The sequence below is a fragment of the Muntiacus reevesi genome, chromosome 7, assembly GCF_963930625.1.
Source record: "Muntiacus reevesi chromosome 7, mMunRee1.1, whole genome shotgun sequence".
Classification (NCBI taxonomy): Eukaryota; Metazoa; Chordata; class Mammalia; order Artiodactyla; family Cervidae; genus Muntiacus; species Muntiacus reevesi.
Window position 1 is genome coordinate 51128871 of NC_089255.1, and position 17011 is coordinate 51145881.

Consider the following 17011-nt stretch of genomic DNA (forward strand, 5'->3'; position numbering starts at 1 on the left):
TGGGGGCCGCTGACTTAACCTCCCAATGCTCACCCCCAGCCCGTCCTTCTTCTACTCCCAAGTAGGGGGGAAGCTACACAGAATCACATTCTAAAGGCTTTCAGAGACCATCTAACATACCCTGACTTTCATTACATGAGAAGCTTTCAAAGCTCCCCAGTTCCAAGTTTTTAGAACCCAAATCTCTGCTCAGGGATCATTCCCATGCCCACCATCACATCTCCCAAGCCAGTAACACACAGCAGCAATTCCAGTATATTTCCTCCACCTACACCGAATATTGATGTTAGGTCCCAAGCCCCATCTTTGTCTTACTGCCCCACAACATGCAACATGGGAGCAGTTCTTCAGTTTGTAGTAGTAATAATAATAATAGGGCTTCCCCGGTGGTCCAGTGGCTAAGACTTCCTGCTCCCTAAGTGGGGGTGGGGGTGGGGGAAGGGTTCGATCCCTGGTCAGGAAACTAGATCCCACACGCTGAAAGTGAGAGTTCACACAGGTCTCCAGCATTGCTGGCAGATTCTTTACTGTCTGAGTCACCAGGGAAACCCTGAGAGTTCACAAGCTGCAACTAAAAAAGATCCAGCATACTATAACCAGGACCCAGTGCAGCCAAACAAACAGATTAAAAATATATATTAAAAAATAATGATGATGATCTAATAACTCTTAAATACTCGGACTATGTACTAAGAACTCTTCTAGATGCTTGTATATTGAACATTAAGCTACTCTGAATAGTAATGTCCAAAATGAACCTCCAGACATTAGCCTAATGTAGAACATTAACACATAGACTTTAATTTGGGTGGCTAAAATGATGACCACATAGGACAAAACAGCAAAAAGAGAAAGTACTTGAATGTTTTCATTTTTTCCTAGGGGCTCAATTTAGAAAGATTCTGCATTAAATACCAAAGCATAATTTGTTTTCTGGGTAGATCTCTCCAATGGGAGACTCTCTGGGTCATAGCAGTGGAATTCATGGGGTCAAGCCCTATGTAAATCTACTCCACACCCTTCAACTGTCCTGAGGGCGGCAGGACGCAAACACTCATATCAAAACAGGTGCCAAATTGTGAGATGAAACAGGCAATAAAAGCAATTTTTTTTTTAACTCCTAGACATGGTTTACCAAAAAAACAAAAAGCACTACAAAGAAAAGTGAAAAAATGAAGCGGAAAAGGAAGAAACATAGCCAGGAGACAATGAAAGGAAGTCCCTCCCTGGAAGTTAAGGGGTTTAAAAAAAAAAAAAATCGAGGGTGACACATTCTCCCAAGCTTCAGGCTTCTTTCTATTTCCTATGCTAGTGACCGTTCCTACGACTTCTCTATCTGTATGAAGCGACTGGAGTGTTCTAGGGCAAAGACACAATGACGTGTCTAAAGCAGCTAAAAACACACATTCAGCATCCTGGGGGGGAAACCTGCCTCAAGGAAGCTGAGGCTTTTAACTTGGAAATCTGGACCATCATTCACATCCACAGTGCAATGTTAAGGTTGACAAAGCGCCTCCAGGTTCATGAGACAGGACCTGCCGCTGACCCACCAGTCAACAGAGCAGCCCAGAGTACAGGACAGCCAACTGCACCCAACAGCTAGGACTGGATTCCAGCTCTGAACCATCTATTAGTGCAGGCCGCAACACTACTCAGCATGCTTCCTGATTTTTTAAAATTAATTAATGTATTTTAATTGGAGGCTAATTACTTTACAATATTGTAGTGGTTTTTGCCATACACTGACATGAATCGGCTTCCTGCTTTTAAAACCAGGTCCTCCTCTCACTTGGCCTCACTCTGCTTGGGAAAAAAGATTATGCTTTCCTCCAAAGATCTTAATTATAATCCTTCCCCTGACAAGCATTCCTTTGATCCTATTGCTGGTTTTTGTCCAAGGTGCCCCATCAGATATCCTCAGGCAACTCCAAGGGAGAGGCTTTACCCTGGAGCACCACTAAGAACCTTACCTAGATCCAACTCCTATCCCAGATGCACTGGGAGAAAGAGGGGTCCCTTTGCTGTTTAAAGGTAGAAAGGGAATCAGCGGAACTTGGTTTAAGAAAGAGATGCAGACATAGAGAACAGACTTGGTGGACACGGTAGGAGAAGGAGAGGATGGGACGAACTGGGAGAGCAGCATTGAAACATACACATTACTCTATGTAAAACAGACAGCCAGTGGGAATTTGCTATATGATGCAGAGAGCTCAAACCCAGTGCTCTGTGGGAGATGGGAGGGAGGTTCAGGAGGGAGGGGACGTGTGTATACCTTTGGCTGATTCATGTTGATGTATGGTAGAAATCAACACAATTATAAACCAATTATCTTCCAATTAAAAATAAATAAAATTTAAAAGAAAGAGCCCCTCAACAGCCCAGGGGTGCCTCTCCTGTTTCTACGTATAATGATGTGTCGGTCTGCTCAAGCTATGGTAACAAAGCATCTTGGAGTAAGTAGGCTTAGCAGAAATTTCTCACAGTTTTGGAGGCTGGCAATTCCAAGATCACAGTGCTAGCTCCTGATTCAGCTCCTGATGAGAGATCTCTTCCAGGCTTCTTGCAGATGGAGAAAGTCCTCACCTCAGCACATAAGTGTGTATGAAAAGAGAGATCTCTCACTCCCTCTTTTCTTAAAGCCACTAATCCCATAATGAGGACCCCACCCTCATGACTTCATCGAATCCTAATTACCTCCCAGAAGTCCCACCTCCAAATACCATTAAACATTAGGACTTTAACATCTTATTTTGGTAGGGTCATAAACATTCAATCCATACCAACCAGGTAGGAACCAAAGCAAGCAGAGGGGAGAAAAGAATATAATAACCCTATCATCTAGTGGCGTTGAGCCACCAAACATTGGTTAGATATAAGAAAATGAATCACTCACAAGCTTTCTCTAACTCAGGGCCTTGACGGCCGAGTCTTTATCTTCCAATTTGTCTCTTTCAAAAAGTCATAAGATTAAAAGAACCTAACTGGATTACAAATATATGAAACCACCTCACTAAAGCATGTGAGGAAAAAGAAACTCTGGAAATGAGTGGAGTCTTCAAGTCCAAAAGCAAAAGGAACAATACCATACTATTTCACTGTTGCCAATAAAGTTGCTTCCCACAGAGGGATGGGTTAGCAATTCTGAAACTACTAAATATATACACGGGAATTGAACAAGTAAATGGATGGCAGATGTTGGAGCCCCGTTTCTCACTGTCGGAGTGGGGAGTTACAGACATGCAAGGGGAGAAGACTAGGATGATCCCTGTGGTAAGAGATTAGAACTATAGATATCAGTATAAACTCATGTTTAGCTTAATAAAGACAGATGGTTACATATTTATAAATATGTTTATAGACAATACACACATGTATTTCCTTGCTCTGTAAACCAAGATTGCTTAGGAGCAGTAACATTTCTGTTGCAGTGAACATACCTAGGGCCCAAATCTTGGTTTCTAATATCAATAAATTTTTCCCCTAAAGGAACCAGAGCTCCTTAAAGAAACCGCTGATTCTAGGACTGGGGTAGGAAATATATAAGCTAAGCCTGGAGTATCTTGTGGTGTTAAAAAGTAGAAAAGGCTTTTAAAGTAAAAAAAAAAAAAAAAGCCACAATGATGAAGGAATGTCAAAGAGACTTTGGAGTGCCTAGGGGCCAAAGCTAGAACACCCTGAGCAACAAAATAAACACAGTGGTCTTGGATTCAAAGCTATGAATTTTCAGTAGCCACGTACAGATATGAGAATTGAACTATAAAAGAAGGTCGAATGCCAAAGAATTGATGCTTTTGAATTATGGTGCTGGAGATGACTCTTGAGAGTCCCCTGAACTGCAAGGAGATCAAATCAGTCAATCCTAAAGGAACTCAATCCTGAATATTCATTGGAAGGGCTTAGGTTGAAACTTCCACAATACTTTGGCCACCTAATGCGAAGAGCCAACTCACTGCAAAAGAGCTTGATGCTGGGAGAGACTGAAGGCAAAAGGACAAGGGGGCGGCAGAGGATGAGATGGTTAGATAGTATCACAGACTCAATGGACATGAGTTTGAGCAATGGGAGATAGTGGATGACAGATGAGCCTAGTGTGCCCATGAGGTCACAAAGAGTCGGACACGACCTAGCAATTGAATAACAATATTGGATTAAAATCCAAAGTATAAAAATTAGAGTTCCCTGGTGGCCTGGGCTTCCCTGATGGCTAAGACACTAAAGAATCTGCCTGCAATGCAAGAGACTCAGGTTTGATCCCTGGGTCAGGAAGATCCCCTGGAGAAGGGAATGGCTACCTACTCCAGTATGCTTGCCTGGAGAATTCCATGGACAGAAGAGCCTGGTGTGCTACACTCCATGAGGTCACAAAAGAGTCAGACACGACTGAATGACTAACACTTTCACAGATGGTCTAGTGTTAGACTTGCTGCTGTCACTGTTGTAGCCTGGGTTCAGTCCTTGGCTGGGGAACTGAGATCCCCAAGATGTGCAGCATGGCCATTTTTTTTTTTTAATTCAAAATATAAAAATGAATATCTTTGAGCAAATACTGATATAAGCAAGTGACTGAATAAGTACATAAATGGGACATGCATGCATGCTCAGTCATGTCTGACTCTTTGCAACCCCATGGGCTGTAGCACACCAGGCTCCTCTGTCCATGGGATTTTCCAGGCAAGAATACTGGAGTGGGTTCTTCAGGACATTCCCTTCTCCAGGACATAAATGGGAAAGAATAGACAAATCTCCCATGCAGAATTGAAAATGATTGATTTAGATACTCTGCCCTAAAGGAAGGGGAGCATAGCTCCTCACTCCCTATGCATAGACTGCACATAGTAATTTCCACAGAGAACAGTACGGAAAGGAGAAAAAAGAATAACTTTACAAGAAGAAAGAGATAAATAACCATTACCTCAGCCAGGCCCCTATTTTACTGAGATCAATAGTGATAGGCAGAGGGGACTTCCTTGGTGGTCCAGTGGCTAACACTCTGCACTCCCAGTGCAGAGGGCCCAGGTTCCATCCCTTGTCTGGGAAGATCCCACGTGCTGCAGAGAAACTAAGTCTGTGCGCCACAATTATCGAGCCCTCCTGCTGCAACATGCGACAATGGAAGCCTGTGAGCCTAGAGCCCATGCACTGCAATGAAGAAAAAGCCCTGCTCACTACAACTAGAAAAAGCCTGCATGCAGCAATAAGGACACAGAACAGCCAAAAAAAAATAAATAAATTTTTTAAAAAGATTCACCATACAATGATGAAAATGGCACTGTACCTCTGTGGTCTTCCTCTGAAAACCCTTAACCACAGTGTAATCAAAAAAAAAAAAAAAGACATTCTAATACAGTGACATCCTATAAGATACCCAACAAGTACTCCTCAAAACTGTCAAAATCATCAAGAACAAGGAAAGTCTCAGAAACTATCACAGCCTAGTAAGACATGACAACTGAATGTAGTATGGCATCTTGGATGGGGTCCTGGAACACAGATAAAATCTAAGATAAAACTTATATTAAAACTTAGATAAAACTAAGCAAATCTGAATAAAGTATGAACTCTTGTGGTTCAGTTACTCCGCCGCGTTCGACTATCTGTGACCCCATGGACTACAGAACTCCAGACTTCCCTGTCCTTCACTGTCTCTTGGAGTGTGGTCAAACTCATATCCATTGAGTCAGTGATGCCATCCAACCATTTCATCCTCTGTCATTCCCTTCTTCTCCTGCATTCAATCTTTTCTAGCAACAGGGTCTTTTCTAATGAGTCGGCTCTTCCCATCAGATGGCCAAAGTACTGGAGCTTCAGCATCAGTCCATCCAATGAATATTCAGGACTGATTTCCTTCAGGATTGACTGGCTTGATCTCCTTGCAGTCCAAGGGACTCTCAAGAGTCTTCTCCAACAGCACAGTTCAAAAGCATCAATTCTTCAGCGTTCAGTCTTCTTTATGGTCCAACTCTAACACCCATATAGGATTACTGTTATACCAGTAGTAGTATGAACTCTAATTAATAGTTTATCAGTATCTGTTTCTTAATTGTGACTGACCAAATGTATGACATTAACAGAAGAAACTGGGGAGTATGTGAAAACTCTCTGTACTATCTTTACAATTTTCTCATAAATCTGAAACTACTCTAAAAAGTTTTTTTTTTTAAGTAAATTAAAGGAAAAAAAAAAAAACACTGGTTTGACTCATGAATGTGGTCAGTGTGGTCACTCCAGAGTCAACACTTGGGATACCTGACTCACCCTCCACCTCTGGCCTGCTGGGTGGCCAGTGTCCTTCGGTCACCGGGCACAGCATCCTGGTTAGGTCTCAAAATATTCCTTCTGGATCATTCCTCTGCCAGGAAGAACAGGGCCAACAATCCTCCATGACCCAGTGAACGCAGAGCATCACATCACCGTTACCCCAAGAGGCATCCAGCCAGTTCATGACCTCAGAGTCCTGCGCAAGGTGGGGTGAGAATGTGATCTACGTGGCGAAAATTTATGAACTGTGGACAGTTTCCCACAAGCCAAAGAGTAGAACTAACAAACTTGCAAACCGCATGCTGTGGAAGGGAGAAGAAACAACTAGCAAACTGGGCAAACACAGATGAAACACATTCCCCAGGGAAGGTAGCATCTGAGCAGAGTCTAAGTGGAAGCATGAAAGAAAACATGTGCACCAATGTTGCTTATAAAGACAGAACTCTACTCCCTTCCTCTTCCACCTCAGAGAATGTCATTGGATGTTAATTGGATAAAAAAAACAGAAGAGCGGATTTAGTCACTCTAAATGGGAGAAACCAAACAAGAGGAAAAAGGAATTACAAAGGGATTGGGAGCAAGAAAGAAGTAGTGAAAAAATGCAAGATGAGATGGGAGCAATTATAGCCAGAAAGATTAATTCAACTTGTCTGGTCACAGGAAGCCACAGTGACAGGAAGCATGGACTGGGGTGTTATTTGGGTTGAAAATAAGAAGAGACCAAATTAAAGTTCCACTTCAAACATCCCTTAAAAAACACCAGTAAGAACAAACTCCCTGACCGGAGAGCTGGAAGGCTCCTTTGCTCCCCAGCTGCTCCTCTGTTACAGACGCTCTTGACCCTGATAGTCTTGGATGTTGCAGACACCCTACGCTGTAGCCTGTTGGACCCAGGCTACCACCACCCCTGCTTTGATCTGAGCCCAATGCTGCCAACCAGGAACTTCCCTGGTAGCTCAGACAGTAAAGCGTCTGCCGCCATGCAGGAGACCTGGGTTCAATCCCTGGGTCGGGAAGATCCCCTGGAGAAGGAAATGGCAACCCACTCCAGTACTCTTGCCTGGAAAATCCCATGGATGGAGGAGCCTAGTAGGCTACAGTCCATGGGGTCACAAAGAGTCAACACTGAGTGACTTCACTTTCTTTTCTTTCTTTCAATGCTGAGCTAAGACAGTGAGTGTGTGCCACCCAAGGACATCAACCCAACCCACAGACCTACCAGACACCCGGGAAAGGCCCCTGAGACCCTCCCAGGCACTGTTCTTTCACAGCAGCTCCACCTCCACATTTCTACAATTTTTTAAAATTTTTAAATTAATGTCTGTCTCCCCTATCAGACTGTAAGATCCACAAGAAGAGGAACTCTATTGGCTTTCTCATCACTTTGCCCCAGGGCTCCACAGCATGCCTATTGTTTACGAATTAAATGAATGAAAGGATGGATGGATGAACACGTCCCTCTCCACCCCTCCCCCAAGCAATCTGAGACCTTCAGAAGGAAAAGAGGATATTTTAATTTCAAATGACTGGGAAACAGGGATTGACACATACATACTATTGATACTACATAGTAAACAGATGGGGATTCCCCTGTGGCTCAGTGGTAAAGAATCCAACTGCCAATGCCCTGGGCTGGAGAAGGAAATGGCAACCCACTCCAGTATTCTTGCCTGGACAGAGGAGCCTGGAGGGTTACAGTCCATGGGAACAAAAAAGGGTCAGAAACAACTTAGTGACTAAAAGCAAACAAACAATAAAGCAGATAACTAATGAGAACTTACCGAAGAGTACGGGAACTCAACCTAAAACACTGTGGTATGTATGAAAGTGAAAGTGAAGTCGGTCAGTTGTGTCTGACTCTTTGCGACCCCATGGACTGCAGCCCTCCAGACTCCTCGTCCATGGGATTCTCCAGGCAAGAATACTGGAGTGGGTTGCCATTTCTTTCTCCAGGGGATCTTCCTGACCCAGGGATCAAACCCAGGTCTCCCGCGTTGCAGGCAGATGCTTTAACCTCTGAGCTACCAGGGAAGCATAGTATGTATAGCTGATTCATTTTGCCATATAGTAGAAATTAACATTTTAAAGCAACTATGCATGCATGCTTGCATGCTAAATCACTTCAGTCGTGTCCAACTCTGTGCGACACTCTGGATGGTAGCCCACCAGGCTCCTCTGTCCATGGGATTCTCTAGGCAAGAATGCTGGAGTGGGTTGCCATTTGTTTCTCCAAGCAACTATACTCCAATAAAATTAATCCTAAAAAAATAAAAAGAAAAAAATTCCAAGTGACTAGTACAGAGTTTGACCTGGGAGTCAGTTTACCCATAGAAATGGTGGTATAATGATGAAGAGCCTGGTGCTACTAAAGAAACCAGATACATAATTAGTAGTAGAGTAATAAAGAATACCAGGGCTTCCCAGGTGGTACTAGTGTAAAGAACTCACCTGCCAGTGCAGGAGATGTAAGAGATGCAGGTTCGATCCCTGAAATGAAAGGAGAAGGAAATGGCAACTCATTCCAGTACTCTTGCCTGGAGAATCCCATGGACAGAGGAGCCTAGCAGGCTACAGTTCATGGAGTCTCAAAGAGTTGGACACGACTGAAGTGACTTCAAACAGCAAATAATACCAAGCAATCATTGGGCATTTACGAAGTGCCAACTACTATGTTAAACCCTTTTCAGACATTATTTAGCAACTCTGCCAGGTAGTTATTTCTTATCACTCTTTTGCAGGTGAGGCAACTGAGACTCAGAGGGGTTAAGTCACCTGCCCAAAGTCACCCAGGTAGCTGTGACAGAGTCACAAGCCATCCAGGCCTGTCTAACTCCAAAGCCCCTTCTCTTTACTACTCCAGAGTTTAGCTATGTAACAGGAGCAACAGATGTCAGGTGGGGCCTAGAATCTAGCCACCATTTATGACACTGAATCCCCAGAAAGATGCCTTCTAGTTCCAAACAGTCAACTAATTGCAAAATAAACTTTAGTAAATCATCTGGTTCCCTGGTTGGAGACCACCTGCGGAGGCCCAGCTGGTCATGCAAGGAGATCGTGCAAAGAAGCAGGGACAGAGGAAGTCAGGTGAGGACGCTGGCTTCAGTGAGGAAAGGGGGCAGAATTAATTCTAAGGGGAAAATGGGACTGCTTTTCACAACTATAAAGGAGTGGTAAGCTGTGGTTCCAATAGCCTTGGGAAAAGGAACCAGAAACATCCTCGGCCCACATATGCAGACAGACTGGGCATGTCGCCACCCCTGACTCTGACCATCAAAAGGGATGGTGGATTCCCAGCCCACGTAAAGGGTCTGGATGTCATCACTCCCACCCTCACTCACACACACACGAAAATCTTAAACTGAAAAGAAGTTGGCCAATTCACGGGGCCACCATGGGGCTTCACTGAGACCATGAAAATGGAAGCACTTATTCAACTGCAGTATAAAACAGAAGGTGCTTCCCCAGTGGCTCAGATGGTAAAGAATCTGCCGGCAATGTGGGAGACCTGGGTCTGATCCCTGGGTTGGGAAGATCCCCTGGAGAAGGAAATGGCTACTCACTCCAGTATTCTTGCTTGGAGAATTTCACGGACAGAGGAGTCTGGAGGGCTACAGTTCATGGGGTCACAAAGAGTTGGACACAACTGAGCTAACACACACACACACACATTAATACAGTGGAAGGCATCAAAACCATATATCTGTGGATTTCTTTTTTAATCCAACGTCTGGTATTTGACAAGTATAAAAACATAGCAATAGTTCAACCTCTGAACCAAAGTAGATTTGCCACACAGGGGCTCTAGAGCAGATCCAGGCATGGTGAAAGAACACTCAGGACACAGAGAAAGCCACCTCTAAGCCTGCTCAGAGTTCACTGGACACTGGCCTTATTCCTTTTCTGGCAGGGCTGCCAAGCTATGAGGTCACAGAACTACAGTCACATGGCTGGATTTCTGAAAGGCACCATCAGGTTTCTCTTGGGGGCTTTGGTGCCAAAGACATATCCAAGACCCCAACCCACCAAGAGTCTGTGCTGGACCCTGAGGCAGACAACAGATGAGGGAAGTGGGAAGGCCTCCAGAGTGGGGCTCCAGAGGCAATTGGGAGCTCACTACTACAAGAGAGTGGGTAGCCTTAGGAAGATGTGAAGTCAAGAGGGCATATGGAACTTACTGACTTCAGCACACATTTATTTTCACTGTAATGGAGGTTAAATCTCACAAGGCTAAATTCAAGGTCTCAACAGGGCTGCATTCCTTCTGGAGGCTTCAATGGAAAAATCCCTTCCCTCGGCTTTTCCAGCTGGAAGCTGCCTGCAGGTCTTAGCTCTCGGCCCCTTCCTCCATCTTTAAAGCCAGCAACGCAGCATCTTCTGACGTTGTTCCCATCCTCACAGCCTCTCCTCTGATTCCTACTCTCCTTCTTCCTCTTTCCCTTATAAGGACCCTAGGGTCCTTATAATGATGTCACTGGGCTCGCCTGGATAATCCAGGAGAATCTCTCCTGAGCTTCCTTAATTTAGTCCCACTCCCTTCTCCATGTAAGGTGAAACATGCACAGGTTCCCAAATTAGGGTGCAGACATCTTGGGGGCAGGGGAAGCATTATTCTACCTACCACCTAAATGGGCAGGGAAAGTCAGGCCCCAAAAAAGGAAAAAAAAAAAAAAATATTCAGGGAAAAACAGGGATGGGACTTCCTTGGAGGTCCTGTGGTTAAGACTCTGCCTTCCAATGCAGGGGGAGTGGGCTTGATCCCCGGTCAAGGAGTAAGATCCTACATGCCACGCAGTGAGGGGAGGGGTGGGGGGATACCCTTCAGAGAAAAGCAGGAATGAGGGGATATTTTTCCCCCAGCTCCCCCAGTTCTGCTTTCCTGACCTGCTGCCTCTTGTCCTTGAATTTCTTGAGACACCACTAATCTGCTCTGCCAGTTGCCTCAGAAGATTCAGTAAGCTCTCGCCCCAAACCACACAACCAGCAGGTGGTGGACAGGAGATTTACACCCATGTCTCTCTCACTTTAAAGCCTGTGTCCCAAACCACGGGCACCCAGGAAGCACAGACAATCTGTGGGAAAGTTAAGGAGCTGAGCAGGTCAGCAGACTGGACCAAAGGGTCAAGCCTAACAAACCAAGTTTAACAAGCAGAACTGAAGGCCCTTAAGAAACCAACTATTTGACTGCAGGATGGGTGAGGCACAGAAGCAAACCTTGATTAAAACCTTGATTAAAAAAAAAAGACTTGGGGATAATAGTTGAGAACATGTTCACTGTAAGATGACTGTCAAAAGATTGCTATGACCTCTGAAAATTACATATCTAGATCCAGGAGGGCAGGGCAGCTAATCATACTGCAGACACCCCTGAAATTAAAACCAACTCCCCCAACTACTTCAGAAATATGTCTTTTCACCCAAGCACACAGTCTCAGGGCAATATGCCGGGAGTCCTGAGGACAAACGTGCCACCTACCCAGCAGTGGCCATAGCCAAATGAACCTGGCTAAGCGGTGCCATCATATCTCCCTCCCTGGTGAGTTTGGAAGCTCCCTCTGCTTGGGATGATCAGCAGGAGCCTAGTGTCAGAAAAGTTTGGCCAGGGTGACTTCAGGAACAAGAACCCAGTGAAAGAATCTGAAAAACACCATGAAACTCCCTGGCCTGTGTAAATTTTCCACTTGCGCAGAATTTTCCGTTTGCAAAATAAGGATAGAGAAATGTAAACGGAACGTCTATAGGTTTCCCAATAACTGCACAAACAAGCCTGCTGTTTTCCGGAACCAACTGACGTCAAGCACCTGTACTCACAGATAAGATGACCCCATATGATACACATTATGTTACTTTTATGTTACTCATTCACTGTACTGGGTGTGCTAACGGTATACATTATGTTATTCATTCACTGTACTGGATGTGCTGACAATGTGACTTCTGCCTATAAAAGTCAGCTTACACTGCTATACGGTGCGACTCTGCCTCCGAGGAGACTAGAGTCGCCCGGCTTGCGCAAACCGACAATAAAGCCTCTTGCATATTGCATCTGCTGGACTGTTTATTGAGTCGCGGGAGCTCCTCTCTGGAACAGAGACCTGACGTTTGGGTCTTACACCAGAAGGCAGCACCAGGTACAGGAGAAGGGGTGCTACAAACAGGATAAACTGTCACCAAATGTAAATACCAGAAGGGCTGTCATGTGAAAAGAGGATTAAACTTGCTGTGTGTGACTCCAAAAGTTAGAACAAGGAACAAAGCAGATATGCCAGGGACACAGATTCCAATTCAAAGGAAGCAAGGAATAGTTTTCTAACAGTAATGCTTGAAGATAAACAGTGGAGGAATGTAAACAGGGCAAGGCTGCCAGTTCACAGATAGGTTTAAAAGGCGATTCCAGGGTCAAACCATCAACAAGGGAGGGCTCTTCCAAATCTGAGAGTCAATGACTCCCTCTCCTATTTACTAACAATCATCTATTTACATATCAGAGAAAACATCAGACAGTCAACCCAGAGACAGGAAGCACAGAGGTGAGAACAGCCAGGCACACTCTTTAAGACGGAAAAAGATAACAGAACAACCAGAGAAAAAGGTCTTCTCCAAATTGTATCCTGGGTTTTCATATGTACAGAACGGACTTGAGAATAAGGCTGCTGACCAGGTGCAGCCGCTCCTGCCTGCAGCTGGGGTGGCCGTGGGGAGGTGCTCTGGCCCCCTGGCTCTACCCACTGCCTAAGGGACTCCAGCCTGGACCGGAAGTGAATGAGTCACCCTAGACACAGCCCTGACACCAGACTCATCCCAACACAAACCCCAAATCATCATTTGCTGGTTGCCCACCCAGCAGAGGAAGGAAATCAACTAACTCTAGCCTGCCCCAAAGGAAACCCAGGATGCCACATTAAAAGCTGTAAATGCTTTTGGACAATGGACAGAAAATACAGAAAACATGAGCCTTGGTGGAATTTTCCAAGCAGCACTGGAAACTCATGGTTGACAATATCTATCCTTTCAATATTCAGGAAGATGTAGAAAAGCACCTGGAGGCTCTCAGGGATTCATTTACAAGATACTAAGAAACTGAGTATAGAAGCTGAGCCAAAGCCCAATGCAAGTATCCACATTGAAGAGGAAAGTGAAGAAAACCAGCGGGAGCAGAAGAGATAGCAGAAATGTCAGAACTGCCAAACTGAAAGCTCTTTAAGCGGAAGTATGAGCAGATCTGGTTTGGGCTACCCACTGGGAGTACAGTGGGTGAAATCAAGGAGTGCATGAATGAATCCTGAGCCAGCCGTGAGCAAGTCCTCGAGAGGATGAAGAGAGCCTCCAGATACCTCAGGATGACTCTCAATTCTGGTAGAAGATGGACTCAAATTCTCATGAAGACTCAGAAAACTGACTCTGGTCAGACAAGTCTCTGTGTCTATAGTTGGAGTCCCTACTCATGACACTCTTCTGTAATATTTTAATATTGAGAAGAACATTGCCAATAGTGCCATTCAGTATGGTATACATTTAAGAAATTTCAGTGAACTTCGAAAATTGGGTTTTTTAATGTGGTCTTTGTGTCCTCTAAGCTGCCACGGGTTATTTTCAGACTCTTAAAATATAAGGTCCACCAATATGTTATCCTGTCATTTTTAATTAAATCTCATTTTCTCCTCTGAATCTGAAAAGGCTCAAACACAATAAACTTTGCTCTCTAAGAAAAGGGCTGCATTTTGTCTTTTTAGCAAAAGAGAAAAAAACAAGCCACACAAGTGCATCATGTTACATCCAAGGATTAAAGAGCACCCACATACACCAAGATAAAATTGGGGAGCAAAAGTTCCATACTTGGGAACAAGCAGTTTTGCTAGGTTCTATTTAGTTTCTTCAGGAGTTAACAAGACTTACAAATTTTTAACAAATAATAGAGCAACAGATACATTTAGATTGGATTTGTTTCTTCCTCTCTTTCAATTATTATTACTGAGCCTCACATTCACTCCCCCACCTACCCCAACATTCTCTCTCTCTCACACACACACACACACACATGTTGTCACCATGTACACACAGAAATGTCTGCCTAGAAAGAAAAAATGGGGACTTCCCTGGTTGTCCAGTGGTTAAAGTATCCACCTCACACTGCAGGGGACATAGGTTTGATTCCTGGTCGGGGAACTAAGATTCCACACACCATGGAGCAACTAAGCCCTTGCGTCACAACCACAGAGCCCATGTTATGCAACTAGAGAAGTCCATGCATCGCAACCAACAGCCTGCACAGCCAAAATAGGGGGAAAAAAGTGATGGGAAGGCTCCCAAAGTCCTCCTTCAACTGCTGGCAGAACTAGCTGCAGGGAGTAGAAGAGGAAAAAGAAGACAGCTCTCTCTTCAGGGATCCAAGCATCATTTAGGTCACAAGCAGAAAGCCAGGATTCCCGTCCAATGGTGACATAAGCAGCTCCCACCTTAACTAAGGAAAAGAATCTACAGCTTACCAAGTGGTTACCATGGGTCAGGAGCTCGTTAGGGCACCCTGCCTAGGCTCACATTTAATCTCCCTATCAACCTAGTAAAATGGGGAAACTGAAGGACAGTGAGTTTCAGTAATTCAGACATAAAACAAGCTAACTCCGGTCCCATCACTTCATGACAAATAGATGCGGAAACAATGGAAACAGTGACAGACTTTTATTTTCTTGGGCTCCAAAATCAATGCAAATGGTGACTGCAACCATGAAATTAAAAGACACTTCCTCCTTTGAAGAAAAGCTATGATCAACCTAGACAGCATATTAAAAAGCAGAGACATTACTTTGCCAACAAAGGTTCGTCTACTCAAAGCTATGGTTTTTCCAGTAGTCATGTATCGATGTGAGAGTTGGACTATAAAGAAAGCTGAGCGCCAAAGAACTGATGCTTTTGAACTGTGGTGTTGGAGAAGACTCTTGAGAGTCCCTTGGACTGCAAGGAGATCAAACCAGTCAATCCTAAAGGAAATCAGTCCTGAATATTCATTGGAAGGACTGATGTCAGCTGAGGTTGAAGCTCCAACACTTTGGCCACCTGATGCAAAGAACTGACTCATTAGAAAAGACCCTGAGGCTGGGAAAGATTGAAGGCAGGAGGAGAAGGGGATGACAGAGGATGAGATGGTTGGACGGTATCACCGACTGAATAGACATAATTTGAGTAAGCTCTGCGAGTTGCCTGGTGTGCTGCAGTTCAAGGGTTTGCAAACAGTCAGGCACAACTGAGCGACTGAACTGAACAAGCGAACAGATGACACAGCTGGGATCCTGAGGACACCAGGCTTGTCCCACTCAAGTCCATGTTTACCCACCTTACCGACCCTGCTAACTCCTCAGCACACAATCTGCATGCCTCTAATAGGGAATCCCCCAACCAGGATGCAATTCCACTCACCTGAACAGGTGAGCACACCCTGCTCAGAGCCCTGGCCTGTCTTGGCTAAAACACCCTCTAGGCTGATGGCTCGTGCCTGAGTCTTTCAAAACAGAGGGAGCCATCACCACCCGTCAAACCAGGAAAGGGCAAGTCCCGAGCCGAGAAACACACAGTAAAGGTGGTCCTCGGGGAGCTTTCTGTTCCTAACTCCCTTCTGGATGTTTGGTTTCTCAAACCAAACAGCGTTTTATTGGACTTGTTTCTCTACATTTTTCTCAGAAGAAAAACAACTCCCCAGGTGAATTCAACACAGAACCACACCTACTTTTGCTGTAGTACCTTCCAATTGTCTAACAGCAAGAATGTTCCTGGGACCATTTGATCCTCTCTATGAACGCCTGGCTTCCCATGGGATGGGGAATCAGTCAGCCCCACCCTCTCTCAGCAACCTGGAAGCATCGTAATTCTCTCCGCCTCCTGCACTACCCCAGTTAGGGGTTGCTTCTGTTCGACCCTGCCCCCCAATATCTCAGCTGCTCTTTCCCATCCCCATGCCAGCCCCCTAATTGGGACCATATGTGTGTCTCATCCGGGTATCAGCAGTGGCCTCATTTATCCTGCAGCCTTCACTCTTATCTTCCTCCAACCCCCTGTCCACACATCAGTGTGGTCTTTTCAGATTTTGTCCATTCATTGGCACTTCAGCTTAAGTATTCAAACAGTTATTTCCCTTGAGTTCAGGATAATAATACAAGCTTCTTCACCCAGCATAGAAGGCCAGGCCCCTGACAGGCACAGACCATGGATCAATGGCCTGCAAAGGCTCCGGACTCCGTGGCTTCTGTGAGCCTGCCTGGCCACATCCACTCTTAGACTCACCTCCCCTGAGTCCCCAGCCAGGTTTCCTCCCTTGTGTTCCCCCCACCACACACACACACTGCAGTGCCCTTCTCGGCCCAAACACTGACCAAGACTGTCCACTTCCTTCTCGACCTCCCCGTTACAGTGCGGGGGCTCCTGGAGGGAGGGCCTGCCCCTTAATCTCTATAGTGTTTAGCACTCAGTGACACTCAATGAATGCACATGTGACAAAGGGTCAAAGGGCAATGTTAAGACCACACCCCAAGCTGACTGATGGATAAGCGCAAAGGCTCCAGAAGTGTAGCTCAGGGAAGGCTGCCCAAGCTTTGCTCTGAAGTTTCAGAATCACATTTCTGAATAATCTTGACTCAGTGAGTCCAAAGACAACAACTGGGGTCCCGTATTAGAGAAAGGAGGCTTACCTCTGAATGAGGCACCCAGGACAAAGGTCTTTGTCAAAGGAAATGATTTCAGCCTATGAATGTATGTTTTCATCAGC

The 17011-nt window shown here is 45.1% G+C and overlaps 1 protein-coding gene across 3 annotated transcripts in view; it reads right to left on the reverse strand.

Annotated features, from left to right (window-relative positions):
• The window catches only part of CGNL1 (cingulin like 1), a 170804-nt gene that overhangs the window by 125706 nt on the left and 28087 nt on the right, over window positions 1–17011 (reverse strand). The window contains exon 1 of one of the 3 annotated variants that reach the window (XM_065940430.1): window positions 8707–8724. The exons of the other annotated variants lie outside the window; for them this stretch is intronic. The gene's annotated coding sequence lies outside the window, so the exon portion shown is untranslated. Of the gene's footprint in view, window positions 1–8706; window positions 8725–17011 lie in introns of those variants that run through there. 3 annotated transcript variants of the gene reach the window in all.